Here is a 15531-nt window from a genome sequence, read left to right as displayed (position 1 = left end):
TCACCTAGATCCAGCTCCACTGCCATAGGCAGGGATACTTTCCACCGCACCAGAGAGCTCAAAGCCCCACCCAACCTCACTTTGAACACTTCCAGGGATGGGGCAGCCAGAACTTCTCTGGGCAACCTGTTCCAGTGTCTTACCACTCTCACAGTGAAGAATTTCTTGCTAATATCTAATCTGAATCTACTCTCATCTTCATCTTAAAATGTATCTTCCTCTTAAAATACAAATTGGGAAACACAGAAATAGGGAAAAGATTTCCTATTTGAATTCTGTAGTTTTTTCCTCATATCTAATCTAAATCTACCTTTTTTTCAGTTTAAATCCATTCCCCCCTGCCCTATCACTACTTGATCTTATAAAAAGTCCCTCTCCAGATTTCTTGTAGGCCACCTTTAGATTTTGGAAGGTTGCTCTAAGGTTTCCCGTGAGCCTTTTCTTCTCCAGGCTGAACAAGCCCAACTCTCTCAGCCTGTCTTCATAGAAGAGGTGCTTCAGCCTTCTGGTCATCATTGTGGCCTCCTCTGGACTCATTCCAACAGGTCCACGTCCTTCTTATGTTGGGGGCCCCAGAGCTGGATGCAGTACTCCAGGTTGGGTCCCATGAGAGTGGAGTAGAGGGGGAGAATCACTGCCCTCAACCTGTTGCATTGTTCATTACCTTAGTTATATTTTGAAATTATGCTTTGAAGTTCAAGTCCCTTTCAAGGGGAAAAAAATATTTTCAGCACTGAAGTGGATGCATGGGTTTGGAAAGAACAACCAGTGCTTCATAACCATTTCACACCACAAGTCAGATCACATCTAGTCTAAATACAGCTAAAAAATGCTCCATAAATTTAATGTATAAAATTACGGTATAGACCACTTCATCCACATCTGTGTTAATTGCTTTAAGATGGATATGTCATTGTGGGATTAGCAGCTGTTTCCCAAACATATCACTTTTTCTACAGTGCAATCACTGAAGCAACACAGAATCCAATCGTGCCTTCTTTCTCATTAAATATGGATAAGTAGAGAAAATACAATCATGTGACAGATGGAAAGCTAAGGGAACTGGACACATTCACTGTATTTAAAGAAATTTAAGTGCAAGGATTCTGCTCTAACTGCAATGTAAGAAAAGTCTTTTGCTGACCTCAGGAAGATGTGGCCTGAATCCTACACCATGTTTGTCCACACATCCAAAGAGAATAAGGCCATTTTGCATAAAGTTGGTATGCACCATTGCTAGGAATTAATTGGAGCAGCAGGGATTTCTCTTTTGCCCCACGACCTCTGTCCTTGCACTTCATCTGCCTCTCAGTGGCCCAACAGGTTAGGGTTAGGAGGCTAATGCAAGCAGATAGGGTTTAGGATTTTCAAGGTGCAGGGGCTTGCTTTAGAGACTAGTGAAGAGAAATATAGTAAGGGACTAGGCTAAGGAGTAGGTTGTAGGGTTAGAGATAAGGGTAGAAGACGTAACTGAGGTGATCTATACTCACTGTCCAAACACTATTGCCATGATGACTTCAATCCCCATGATTCAAGGAAGGGAAGGCCTAGATATTTAATTATGTATGACAGAGAAGAGAAAGGAGAAAGAGTAGCTGATAACTTTATTACAACTACATTGATTTAAAAGTATCATAATGAAATGGATTCAAAGCCATATGAGACACCTACTGTAGTTTAAATCTGTTCAGTATCAGTTTACTTGGTAGGAGATGAATGTGAAATTGCAATTTATTTGCAATTGATATGTAAGGCTGTTTGCCATTAATACATAATGATTCAACCAAGTCAGCTTTAAGGCTGATTTTTAGTTAAGTTGGTCTAACTTTAGGGTGAGGCAGGACCTTTTGAAATCTAGATAGGAATGATGGCTTCGGGAAGACATTTTTGTGGTACTGAGTTTCACTGTGATTCAGCATGTGAAAAATATTAATAGGTATGTCTCATAGTACCTCTGTAGACTAAAATAAATACTGTTTTGCATCTTCTTTTTATAAATAGGATTGATCTTGCCAATCAAAATGTGGTTGTTTCTGGATAGAAACATAAAATGTAGAGAGAAGGTAGAGACGCAAAAATATAAGCTGCTTGAAAATGGATTGATTTTTCCCATAAAATCTTAGCTGAAAGTGAGTCTGAACTAGTTTGAATAGGGTTACAGTAATATATCTTAAGGTAGCCAGAACAGTGAATGTTATAGGCAATGAATAACAGCAATCTGCCTGGAAATTGGTATTAGGAACAGTTTTATTAAATGTCTCCTTGTTTAAGCACTCAGAGAGGGTATTGATAATAGTGTAATGAAATCTGTGGGTAGTACTAGAAGGAGAGATGCTCGCACTAGTTGAAGCAGATAATAAAATGGTTATTTTAAGAAAGCATGAAGTTATAATATGAGAAAATTGCAAGGTGAATATTGGCCAAAAAAAAAAAAAGTAAATTATATAGCTGAGGAGGCTGTTAATGATGCCATATAAAAACCTCACATATGCTACTAGGGAAGGCTTACGTGAAAAACAGTTGTAATGAAAAAAACTGGGGTAACAGAAATGTAGGAAAAAATGTGCTTATAACATGTTCTCAGAGAACCCATTCAAAGTTGACTTGTCGTGCAAAAGCATCTAAGGTAGGAAACTCTTCTTTGTATAGCACTGATGTGACAGTCCAGAGCAACGATCAGAAAAGTGACAAAGCTTAGGAATTTCAAAGACACTGGGATCAGAGACGGCTATATGAATTTAAAGCTTGAGCGTATCACTTGACTGTGACATCTGACTCTGTAATTGGTTATTTCCAGATCCTTCCTTCAAGAACTGAGGCCAGTGAGACTGGAACAGTTTTTATTTTCTTGCATTTTTTATTCCAGTTTCCTACAGTGATTTCCCTATTTTTCCCCAACCCAAATTGCTTATCCGAGCATGTACAGTTTCCATATGACACAGTATATGTGTGTATATATATATTACTAATATATGTGCCATATATTAGTAATCGGGCTATCTTATCACAGTAAGATTTACAGAGAGAGATTTATTTTAAATTAAAAATACAGTCTTGTCTTGCTTAACTCTAGATAGTCAAGGCAGCTCTACTGCTATGTGATTCACCTAAATACCATGATAGCCTAAATGACCAGTGTAGTGTTACACAGCTGTGTAGTCAAATTTTAAATGAGAGGAAAGCAACTCACTGGGAGGTATGTGTAACTAATTCACTTGATTAAAGGAATGGACTTTCCCATGAAAGTTTAGAAGTTGAATGTAGATTCAAGAGAAAATGTGAAGAAAGCACCAAATAGTAACAATGGAAATAATTAGCTGACTTTGTTCTTCCAGGAAATAATTGCCAAGTCAATGCTACTAGTACTGGTAAAGATTTAAAAGTGGTAAAGATCAAAACCAAGAAGGACTGCTCTAATTGCTCCAACCAATCTTCTTGTTAGAGCAACAGCTAATTACAGTTAAACTTCAATTATGTAGATGTAATGGTGGTTACTGAACAGATTCAGATAATTAAAGTTTTGCAGAAATGTCGGAGATTTCAAAGTAATTAATCTATTGAGAGGAATTTCCTTGTCTAAGGAAGCAGATTATCCCAATATCTGTTACATTAGATATCTCAGGTTCAAAGACTCTAAAATAATCTGTTCAGTGGATTCAAGAGTGCATAAAACAAGGGTGAAGTTTAAGAATTTTGGCAGACAAAACCCTAAGCCATTAGGACTATTCTCCATTGCTTCTCTAACAGTGATGTGTATGTACTGAAATTGCTTATGGCAGGTTGAAAATAAACAAAGTAAAAAAACTCCCAGACTACAGAGCTAATCTATGTAATTCCTTGCCGCAGGCTGTTGCAGATGCTAAAAGTTTGCTGGTGTTCAATACTGATTTGATACATTAATAGAAGAAAAAATGACCTAGGGCTATTATGAATGGATGACCACTGTGGTTCAGGAAATTTCAAAACAAAGAACTGAAAGCTGTGAGGCAATTCCTGGGAAATATGTTTCTCTCATTTTCTTTCTACTTGTCTCTAGGAATCCACTCTCCGTTACCAAGTACAACGTACTGGAACAGACAGATCTTTCATCTGACATTTTATGGTTGGTCCAATTCTCTCACTGCATCTCTTTAAATTTAAAGCTGTTATTTTGTTTAAAGCTAGTAAGTGATCCTCACCATTGCAGATCTTCCCCTTTACCTCCTAAGAAATATCATTTGGGTTCATAGGTGTGGTCATTGAGTCCATAAGACCTAAATGGTCTCATATAAAAGGAAAGAATTTTCTGGGAAGAATGAGGCTGTAGATAAACAAAGATAACTTTGCTTCGGTATGCACATTTGGGTAATAAAGATATTGAAATTTTTGGACTTAGAATAAAGCTGCTGCTCAATAGGACCTTGATATTGCTTGAGGGATAATGTACCTTATTTTTAATAAAATAGCGTAACTCTGATGAATGCCTATGAATTCTTGTCATGCAAAGAACATTCTGCTTTCCAGATAAATTTAGATGCGTCTGATGTATTCAATTTCCTAGGAGAACTAATTTCTTCTTAGTCCTGTAATCTTTGGCAGAATCATTTCACAGGCAATCCTTACTTTGTTGGACTTCATAACTTTGGTTTTCATCAATTCCATCTGTATTGCTACAGTGAGAAAAGCTTGTGGCATTATGTCCCCAGGACTTTTGGGAAAGAAAACAGAGTTGGTAAACTTTTAGGTTAACTCTTGTGGTCCTTCTTGAAATGTTGTGATATATTAAAATCAGATTCATGATCTTACCAGCAAATTGTCCTCTTGATTTCTTAATAGAATATGACTTTTTTTTACAGAAAGGAACTGAGCTAAACAGTAAGTGAGCTGAACTGAACAGTTAGTGGTGATAGAAATGGGGCACTCAGTGAAGCAAATTGATAGACTATAAGTTTTAGGCTAAAATGTCATGCCCTTGTGTGTTCTCGAATTCCTTAGTGTGAACTGTGTTGTGTGTCTGCAAAGCTTCTATTTCTTTTTGAAATTGAAAGGATGAACAGTTTTTATAGGGTGGTCAAACAGAACTGGCTGCGGTCTGCTTCAGTTTCAATGACAACCAGACTGAATTTTCTGAAAAGAAATGTATTATTGAAATAGCGATTGCCTCAATATACCTTTGGTTTTAGAGAGAAATTAGTTAGCATTTATTTGAACGGGAGATTCACTTAATTTTAATAGCTTAGTGGTAGGATTACTTAATCATCAGAAAACCCTATATTCTCTTTTTATACAAAACTCTTAAATTTTAATTTATATCTAGAGTGAAGAGTGTGTAGATTAAGTTCCAGTTTTGGACAATTGAAGAAGTTTCAAGGGAGCCCTAAATTCTGGTGTCCGGTGTGCTAAGAAGATGGTCTACCCAAAGTCTGTCTCTGCAATGGTACTGCCAAACAGAAAAACATGTATTTAAAAATCAGTGTATTAGTGGAAGGTTAACAGAGTTCAGGGTGAAAATATTCTTTGTTTGCTGTAGGTAGCATTTGATTAAGGTATACCATCACTTTCTAGTTAGCAGATAAAGAAGAAAAAATTCCTCTTCAGGCAAGGAAGGTTCCAAGGTTTCACACAGAAAGGTAAAAATCTGATCTTAAGCAGGGAAAGGACAGTGGTTTAGAGTAATCACTAGTCTGATCTGGCATTCCACACTCCCACCATCTCCTTACTGCTGTGTGCTGGAGCAGAGATTGTGATATTCTAATCCTTCAAAACACTAAACATAAATCTCTAGTCAGATAATTCAAATGGAAACAAAGATTGGGGAACAGTGGAGAGGAGTATAGATGTTTCTCTAATGATGTCTGAATACCTAAAGAGCTGTCAAGTGTCCATTAAAGATCCATTGGGAAACTGGAATAAAACCCTTACAGAGTGAATCGATTTTTCAAGAGCAAATCACTGATAGAGAACTGAGAGATCCACCTGAATGTGGTGGGTACATTCTGTCTGCAGCTTTTCAGCCTAGCCAGTAGTAAAGAATATTCACTGTGAGCTGCATTTTTCGTTGAAAATTGTTAGTGATAAGAAAACAAACTTAGGCTGGCAAAAGCTGAACTGTTAGAGGAAGTGAATATTTCCATTAGTTGTCAGACTCTTTCCTCTCCCACTGCTAGGATAGCCGCTTTTGAATCACCTAGGATGTAGGTCCTGCTGAGTACATGAGCATGGATTCCTCAGTGTGAACGTCCTGCAGGGAAGCCTGTGTGCTGGTTTGCAAAAAGGTAGAGAGGAGAGCTTTATTTGCAATTAAGGATTGCCTAGTTCCTTTGTGATTAGGAGCAAAGATCATCCTGAGCAATTTCCTTCACCACTGGTCTCGGAAGATGTTAGCTCCACGAAAGGAGCATGCATAAAAAGTTAACAAGCAGTATTGTCACTAGATGGTCATCTGATGCTCATAAATGTTAGATCTGTCCGTGCATAAAAGTTACAATTTACACTGCATGGCAGGTAAAGTTATTCACTGACAAGCCCTGAAGATGCCTGAGGCTAGTATCTGATTAATCAGGAAACATTTATTTGAGCAAGCCACCAACAGTTACATATCTAGGTATACCTCCAACAAAAGGAGAGGGTACTAGTGAAATTGTGCCTGATTTCCTCTGAGCAAACCACCTACACTAATGATCCTATGCTGGAACACAAATAGGATGTCCTCACTCCGTGTGTCTGGGATACAAATACCATTCAAGCACTGAGAGAGAGCAAGCATGAGCAAAAGGCTAGGAATTTTCTGTCTAGAAAACAGAAGACAGAAGGGAAATATGATAGCAATGCATGGAAAAGATGAAGAGGGAATGATTATTTTAGAGTTTGTGATTCAAGTATTAGTTAGCTTTCAATAAATCAGGGCTATAAAATGAAATTACGAAGACATAAGAAAAAAGAGGAGATTTTTCTTCGTATAGTGAAACTGGAGAGCTCTGCCTCAATGCATTGCAAAGGTCAATGTTTACAATGTTTACATGGATGCAGAAAAGCAGTTGGAAAGCTTCATAGATGAAAAAGAGCTGTTCATCACAGAGATTACCTCAAACCCCAGACTATATAAATAGAGATAACTAGATGATCTTTAAGGCCCCTTCCAACCCAAACCATTCTATGATTCTATGAATTTCTTGCACCACAGAGCAGTTATGACTGATTGACTATATGGAGAAGAATAAATATGTTTGCTTTCTTACAATCTTTCTTAGGCATTTGCTGTTGCCCACTGCCAGAATAGTAAGATGCTGAGTGAGGCTATCACTCGGCAAGTGAAGTCTTTTCCCTAATAAAAATTTCTCAAGGGGTGGACTCGGAGCTCTAAACTGTAACAAATGTAATGAGACTATTTACTGCAGTTTCAGTAATCTTTGACACAGTAGTTGGTGTACTTATGCTCTGGTATGTCTATGACTGCAAACCCTTAGATCAGGGCTGTGGGGTCCTGGGGGAGCAGTAAGAGAGGAGGCACCAAGAAGATGTGAAACTTTAATGAGGGGGGAGTGTTGTGCTTTAAACCCAGTCAGCCACCCAGTTGCTACTCCTCCCCCCCCCCCCAACTTTCTTTCCTTCCTGCCCCGCTCCCCCCACTCCCGGAGAGATGGGGAGGAGAATTGAAAGAATGTAAGTCCCACGGGCTGAGATAAGAACAGTCCGGTAACTAAGGTATAACACAAACCACTGCTGCTACCACCAATAGTAATAATGATAAGGGAAATAACAAGAAATAACAAGGGAAGAGAATATGATACCACTCGCTGGAACGAGCCTGATTGAGAAGAGAGCCCGTGCCCTTCCGGGTAACTCCCAGTTACCTCCCCGGGCATGACCTGCTGTGGTATAGAACACCCCTTTGGCTAGTTTGGGTCAGGGGTCCTGTCTCTGCTTCCTCCCGGCCTCCCCTTGTCCCTGGCAGAGCATGAGACTCACAAAGTCCTTTATTGGAGTAATCATTACTTAGCAACAACTAAAACCATCGGTGTTATCAGCACTGTTCCCAGGCTGGAAGTCAAAACACAGAGCTTGCACCAGCTACTAAGAAGGAGAAAAAATGACTGCTACTGCTAAACCCAGGGCAGGGAGTTAAAGGAGAATTATGGGACTGCTAGTGCATTGAGTCATCTCTGCTCTTATGGACATTTTGCAAGATAATATTCAATGATGAATCATTAAACTGCTCTGTCTTGGAGACACCAGCAACAGAAAACTCAGCTGTTGCTTTTTCCTTTGGTTTGTTGTATTCATATGTGTCAAGATTCTGGAAAGCTGACAGTGAAATCCCTGTCTAAAGCCTCCAAGGGTTGGCACCTTCTATAACACAGATAAATATTTTTATGGACTCCTAATGCAGTACATATATAAGACATCCAGTGTCTTAAGTAGCAAAGTAATAAAACACATACATGCATGTAGCAACTTTCCAGCTAGTTTTTGAAGAAATCTGATTTTAACTTCTGCTGCACTGATTTCTACTTTTCTGCCTGTTAGAAAAATTGCTTACCACTTACACCTGCTGTCGAGTCAGGAAGTTTTTTTCCTGTTTTAATTTCTTTGCATAGGAACAGGAAATAGTTTCATTTCAAAATGCCTTGCATATGGTTATATGGAGTAAAGATATATTTCTCAAAGGAACTTGATGGAGGGAATTAGATAATTCAGATGAACATTTGTCACACAAATGTTGATATAGGTATGATCTCTAATCACCTTATCTTCCCCCTCTCCTCTTTTCATTACCTCCTGTAAAAGGTATGCTACAATTAATTTTTAATAGCTAATATGCAGTCATGCCTGAAATTTGAAACTCATCTGCAACGTACTACTACAAACTAGATAGTACAGTGAAAAAGGGAAGAGAAACCAAGATCTCTGCATTTGATTTCCACTAATGCCAGAGGCTGTTTGTGCTTTGCAAGTACAGAGCTCTTCATGGTACCATTTATCAAGTATATGTAACTGCTCCCTCTTTTTTCCTTTATAATTTTGATGCAGATTTTGTGATTTCCTCAGGAAATCAATGTCAAAATTGAGATTAAATTCATTCTATTTTGTTCTCCTTCTTTAATATAGGTCATCAACATAAATTCTGATGAAATATTTCAATAATTCCTCACTCTTCATCTCCATTGGAAAATGAAAGAGAGCTCCAGGAGAGAAAGTTCTCTCTGAAGTCAGATTTATATTTTGTGCCAAGAGAACGTGTCTGTCTATCTTGGACCTACATCTGTAAACAGTTATGAAAATGCTGCATGCATCTCAATAATACAGTTAACATAGGTATTAGTCACAAAGCAAAACATACTGTCATATAAATGAATAATCAGTTCACTCAGCAGCTCTTCTTTTTTCACACACATTTTAGGTTTTGGAAGCTTGAGGCTGCTATTGCAGAACCATTCTATTTACCTGCTCATGTTTATTCGAGTGACTATGGAATTATTGAAGTAAGAAAGCTCTTTTTAAATGCAATTTCCTACTCTGCTGGTAGTCTCTGGCACCTGCACCTGAAGTTTGGAAAACAAAGTTTATGTGTGAATTGAACAGGGTTTAACTTGGTCTGTTCAAACTTGTGCTCTTTTACCAAGTGATAGGAGTAGTCTCCACTGACTTCTAATGATGCTTGTCTTTGTTCCAAACATCTCAGGTAGATGGAATTGTAATATTATTACAGTATGCCGGTCTCCAGAAGGTTTCCCTTAGCTTATAATTGGCTCTATTGCAGAGTTACTGGCAATAGCAAATAGCCTGTCAGCTTGATTTTCTGAAATATCTTTAAAAACCCCACTTCTTTATACAGATGAAGATCGTGAGAACTGAAGTTCTGCGGGTGTTCTGGTTGAGTCCATTCTGTGCTTCAGCTGAAATACTACTTTCCTAGAAAGGTCACAGGAATGAGATTTTGAATGCTGTACATTTTTTTGGCTTGACACAGCGACAAATATGTAAGACTTCCTCAGGGCCTGTGGAAAGATCTGAAAGCTTCTTTACTTTTAGTTTACTTTGCTTTACTTTCAAATGATTTTTCTTGCTGGTAGTTATGTCTTTTCATGTGACTTTTGTGATCATAATTGTGAATTAGAGCGGATGAATGAAAAACATTGAATTTAACAAACTGCTTCGTATTTCCTCAGGTCTGTATTCTTGTTAGTCTGTGAATCAATATACTGAACTTATATGCAAATACTTATGTAAAGACAGAACTAATGTACCAGACCAGGTTTTGCCACACTTATCTTTGCTATTATTTTATTTTGTATGGATATATTTCCAACTATAAAAATTATATTTTCCACTTATGATTTAATGTAATTTGTCAGTCTCTTGGATAGGGCTGAGAAATTACAGTGTGTGTGTGCATGTAAGAAACTTCCAGCTGTCCTTCCGAATGTAAAAATGAATATTTTTTACATACTTTGTTAGATTATGATTTTTTTTAAGCCTCTAGTCTAACTTCCCATGCAGTCCAGAGCAAACTTAAAAGTACATGGGAATTGCTTGGCGCCTAGGCTAGCTGAGTTTTGAATATACCCAAGGGTGGAGATTCCATAGCTTCTAATCCAGTGTCTGATCATCATTTGTGCGAATGATGTTTCATCACTCATGCAGGCAGAATTTCTCTGGCTTAAACTTTTCACTGTTTTCCCCTGTCCTTTTCTTGGGAAAATACGTCTATTAATAACGCCATCTCAGAATTTAAATATGCTCGCCAAATCCTGTATTTCACTCCTCACCACATAGGGTAAAACAACCTTGCAATACTTACAGAACAACTGATGAAATAATGACTCCGCTATTTTTTATTTATGTGGGGTGCTGCATTTGTAATACTTATTTAATTGAAATTATTCGAACATGGTTAACATTACGAGTCAACTTTTCTAATCATTACATTATATACATCCCCCCACTGTATTTTCTGCCTTTAATGTCTAAACTGAATCTGCTTTTAGAATATGTACTCCACTGGATTTCTGATATGTAACAATTTGGGTCTTGCAAACTAGTTTTTCCCACCCACACATGCTTGTATTTGTGGATTAAATTGTCTATCGCAAACACAAGAGGAGGGCAAACACTGAAAATCTTCTTTTGTTTGTTGCAAAAGCAGATCATAAGTACACAGCTCTGCTGTACTGTTGTGCACTCCACTGCTTGGAGAGGAAAATGCTCAGGATTTTCCTGCTTCTTTTTGGTGCAAATTCTCTGAGGTTCAACCCTCCCCTGCATCCTTTCTCTAGAGAAGTTAATTTGCAGGTAGTGAGAGGTGGGAAACCTCTGCAGCTTCCCACAGCACTATCCCTCCAAGAAAAATCCAATCATGCCCTGTCTCAGACAAGTCCAAACTCAGATCCAAGTCTCATGACTATTCAGAACTGATGTAATTATTTATGTCCTTGTCATGGTTGAGCCACATGAGTGGATTTTACCATAGGGTGGCTGGCTTAGCTTAAATTGCTTTCACTTGTTCTCCTTGAGCTGAAAATAACTTATTTAACAGCTATGTTAGTGAGAGCAAGATGTACAGTTCCTAACAAAGAAAAGGCCTTTACTATACTCACAATGAATACCACAAGCAGTATACCAACAGCTCCTCCTTGAGAGACAGCTTGTTTGGGATTTTTTTTTTTACTTAAAGTGAAACTGCATAAGGATGATAATGTAGGAATGTAAAAATACATTAGAATTTCACTTAACATCTTTCCCCTCATAAATACTGATGAAAAGAGTGAGACCTATATGCAGTAATCAGTTGTGTCAACTTGGGAAAGAATTCTTTCACAACCATAAAAATTCTCCCTCAATTTTTCCCCCAAGTAAAAGACAGAGAGTTCCTGATAACAAGTAAATTAACTGGGGAATGTTAGACTTTTTCTAAGAAAGTTGCAGAATATAAATGGGAATATAAATTAGAATAAAAGCTTTTAATCTTATAACAAATATTAAATATTAAATACTGCCAATTAACTATCATAACCATCATCATGTTTTGATTATGAAAAAATAAGATGGTAGAAATCTTAGTTATTCCTTGACATCCACCAAAACACCTTAATTTTTACCATTTCTTCAGGAGAAAAAAAAAGAAGAAAAGGAATATATAAACAGGTTTTCACTTAATGGCATGGAATTAAATCACTGCGCCTTATGTAACTGTGAACGAAAATGGACCACTGACTCATGAGAGTTTTGAAAAGCTGTCCTCGTTGCTGACTGGAGTAAGAGTTGTTGTTTTCTTTGCTAGCTGCTTAGGCTTCTTTTATGTCTTAGCCCTCCATTAGGGATGACAGTGGAGTCACCTATTTTTTCTATTTGTTTTCCAATAGCACCTGCAAGTCCCAGGCACAGGGCAGAATACAAAGGGTCACGTTTGACTGGGAAACTGAACCGGATTCTCCTCCTGCTAAACTCCGTGAATGCTTGTGGGCAAACTAAAAACAGAGAGCTTCACTGAGAACTTACCTGTTTAAACAAATGGCACAAATGGGGAGCAGAGCTTATCTCAAAGGTTTGGAATTTACTGCTTGTTTTGTTTTAACCTATTGTGGAACACTTCTATTTCTTGCTTAATTTAAAGTCACCTGGAGCCTTTACCTTGATTTGAATAGAAGCTAAATCCCACACTTCATTTTTATTATTTCAGTTCATACATTTTATCAAATGAGGATAATAATCAGCAATATTAGAACCTGTAGAATTTGTAAATTAGGTTCTTGGAGTAACTGCAATATTAACATGAGCTTTCAAAACTAACCCTTGAAATCTCGTTATTTCCTCGTAACGTTGTTACCAGCTATGCCTATTCGCTGTGTCTCAAACTCAATTTTTAACTAGCAGTTTTACCCTTTGCACTTCTTTAACTTAGCCAATTTTGTGTGAGGTATTCATGCTCAAAAATGCCACATCAGATTATTTGAATTTATTTCCCTTGGACACCATAGCAGTAACGAGGTTAAATAATTGATAAATTCCTAATTCTAGCAAAATTCTAGTATTTTTCCATTAAAAAAATATATCGGTATCCTTTCCTAATATTTTCCCAATGTTGATCAGAGATCCCCAACGCAATCCTTTATTATTTGCAGTCATCTTTTTTTTCATAGTAATATCAGTATATGTGCAAATAAATTAGATACCTTCCACCCAGGTAAGTCATGTCATCTCTCCCTGGTAATCTTCACTTGAATTCCGTTCACCAAAATAGTGTGTCATACCTCGTTATTGGTTGGGAACAACCTTTTGACTTCTCACATTTCTGAGGAAAAGTTTCTCTCTCCTGTCAAATGAGAGTTACACGGTGCTCCCCACTTTCTGGGAAGTAGTGGGAGAAGGAGGTGGCTAGAGAGACAGGAACAGAGCAAGGTGCACTGGGCGAGAGGCAACTGAGATCAACCCTGCAGCCTATAGTTCTACTGGGAGCCATATTGCATGTGAGCTGTGCACAAAGCTGAGAGCCAGGTGGTGTGGTACAGATCCAATGACAGAAGCAGAATTTCCCACCTTCCAGAGTGAAGGCTGGAAGGACAGTTGCATGCCTGAACCTAGGCACTCATCTCCCTGACAGTCAAAATGTGTTAAAACTAACTGCCCCTTCGCATACCACTGGGAGTGGAGCTAGGAGAAGGCTGTAGATGCTGAGCTGGTCTGTCATCTCTCATGGTTTAAGCCCAGCTGGTAACACAGAACCACGCAGCTGCTCTCTCACTCCCCCCGCTTCCTTGCACTGCTCCCGGAGGGATGGGGAGGAGAATTGAAAGAATGTAACTCCTACGGACCGAGATAAGAGCAGTTCAGTAACTAAGGTATAACACAAATCACTGCTGCTACCACCAATGATAATAATGATAAGGGAAATAACAAGGTGAGAGAATACAACTGCTCACCAGTAGACTGATACCCAGCCCGACCCTGGCAGAGATCCAGCCCTTCCTGGTAACTGCCCCCAGTTTATATACTGGGCATGACGTGCTGTGGTATGGAATACCTCTTTGGCTAGTTTGGGTCAGATGTCCTGTCTCTGCTTCCTCACAGCTTCCCCTCCTCCCTGGCAGAGCATGAGACTCACAAAGTCCTTGGCCAGAGTAAGCATTAGAGAGCAGCAACTAAAAACATCGGTGTTATCAGCGCTGTTCCCAGGGTGAAAGTCAAAACCACAGCACTGCACCGGCTACTAAGGAGAAACATGACTGCTACTGCTGAACCCAGGACACATCCGAGGTGGAAAGCTAGCTCTGACATCAATCAGTTATGAAAGCTGAATAAACCACTCGTTATCTTCCTGTAACCATAAATCAGGTGCAAGCTGCTTCACAGAGCAGTCAGGGCCGCTGTATGGAAACAGACTACTGTCCTTACATTTGTGAGATGAATAGGACAATGTATGTGTAGATTTGACTACATGCTCCCATTTCTTTGTGTAAAGATCTATGTAGAGATTGTAGGGCGTTATGATTTCCAAAAGTTCCTTCCAACCCTAATGATCCTGGGATTCTCGCCATTTTTTTAATATAGTTGAGATTAAAAACTTTGAAGACAGCATTTCCCCTCTGTGACAGCTACTGCATATTCTGATGGAAAATCTTCCTAAATCAACAATGAAGTCACAAAAAGATCAAAAGCATTTGGTTTTCTGCCTATTAGACTGCCCCAAAGCAGGACTAGTAAAATATTTGAAGGATTTGCTGTCTACTTACAGTGCCATTTATATTTGCTACTTTCAATAAGTAATGTAGCTGTCTCCAAGCAGTGTACACGATAGATGGCAATGGATTTTCTCCCTGTAACATCTGTTAGTGTCGCCACCACCACATCGTAGGTGAAAACCAATGAGAAGAGTCACAGACTTAGGAAAATGCAGAATGATGAACAGTTGGAGGAATTTTTTAATTTCATAAAAGGGCAAAACAAGTTTTTAGAGTTTTAAATTCGAGAATAATTGATCTTAAATATGACACTTATATCATATTTATTCACAACTTAAATCATACCTAATCCTTAGAATAATTTTGCAATGGTAACTGATCAGTTAGGATTTCCATATTTTTCCTCGTGTATCATATGAAAAATGGATTTGAAGGATTTGAACCAGCCTCAGCCAAGCTACTGTTTTTGTTAGACTTGTTTAAAAAACCCAAAAACCACCCCCCCCACCCCCCCCACCCCCACCCCAAACCACCAAATAATTCAGTAAATCTGAAGAGATGAAATATTCAGGGGTTTCTCTGAAAGAGTTGGGAAGTGTAAGGACGAGGTCCTAGTGCAATCGTTTAAGAAAGGTTTCAAATAGATTAGAGGAGTCCTTAGGCTCTGAAATCCATGACGCTTAGGGAAAAATACTCATCTTCTTAACGACTGCACGAACCACTGAAAAGGCTGGGGTTTGACAATAAAAAGCACAGCACTTCATCTTGCATCTCTTCTTTTGACCTCCTTCTGTTAATAGTAGTCCTTCCAATTTAAATAGGTTCATATCTCTCATATTCTTTAATTTCTGATTCAGAACTTGAAGCTTTTCCT

General features: G+C 38.4%; 1 long non-coding RNA gene across 3 annotated transcripts in view; it reads left to right on the top strand.

Moving 5' to 3' along the window:
- Window positions 1-15531, top strand: part of LOC136020180 (uncharacterized) — a 72693-nt gene that overhangs the window by 22976 nt on the left and 34186 nt on the right. Inside the window, exons 2-3 of one of the 3 annotated variants that reach the window (XR_010615237.1) lie at window positions 4037-4102; window positions 12342-12523. This is a non-coding gene — a long non-coding RNA (uncharacterized LOC136020180). Of the gene's footprint in view, window positions 1-4036; window positions 4103-12135; window positions 12234-12341; window positions 12524-15531 lie in introns of those variants that run through there. The other 2 variants (XR_010615238.1, XR_010615236.1) reach the window with 2 other exon arrangements.

The sequence above is a fragment of the Lathamus discolor genome, chromosome 1 (genome assembly GCF_037157495.1).
Source record: "Lathamus discolor isolate bLatDis1 chromosome 1, bLatDis1.hap1, whole genome shotgun sequence".
NCBI classification, from domain to species: Eukaryota; Metazoa; Chordata; class Aves; order Psittaciformes; family Psittacidae; genus Lathamus; species Lathamus discolor.
The sequence above is the reverse complement of the archived record's forward strand: the minus strand, read 5'-3'. Positions and strand labels throughout refer to the sequence as shown.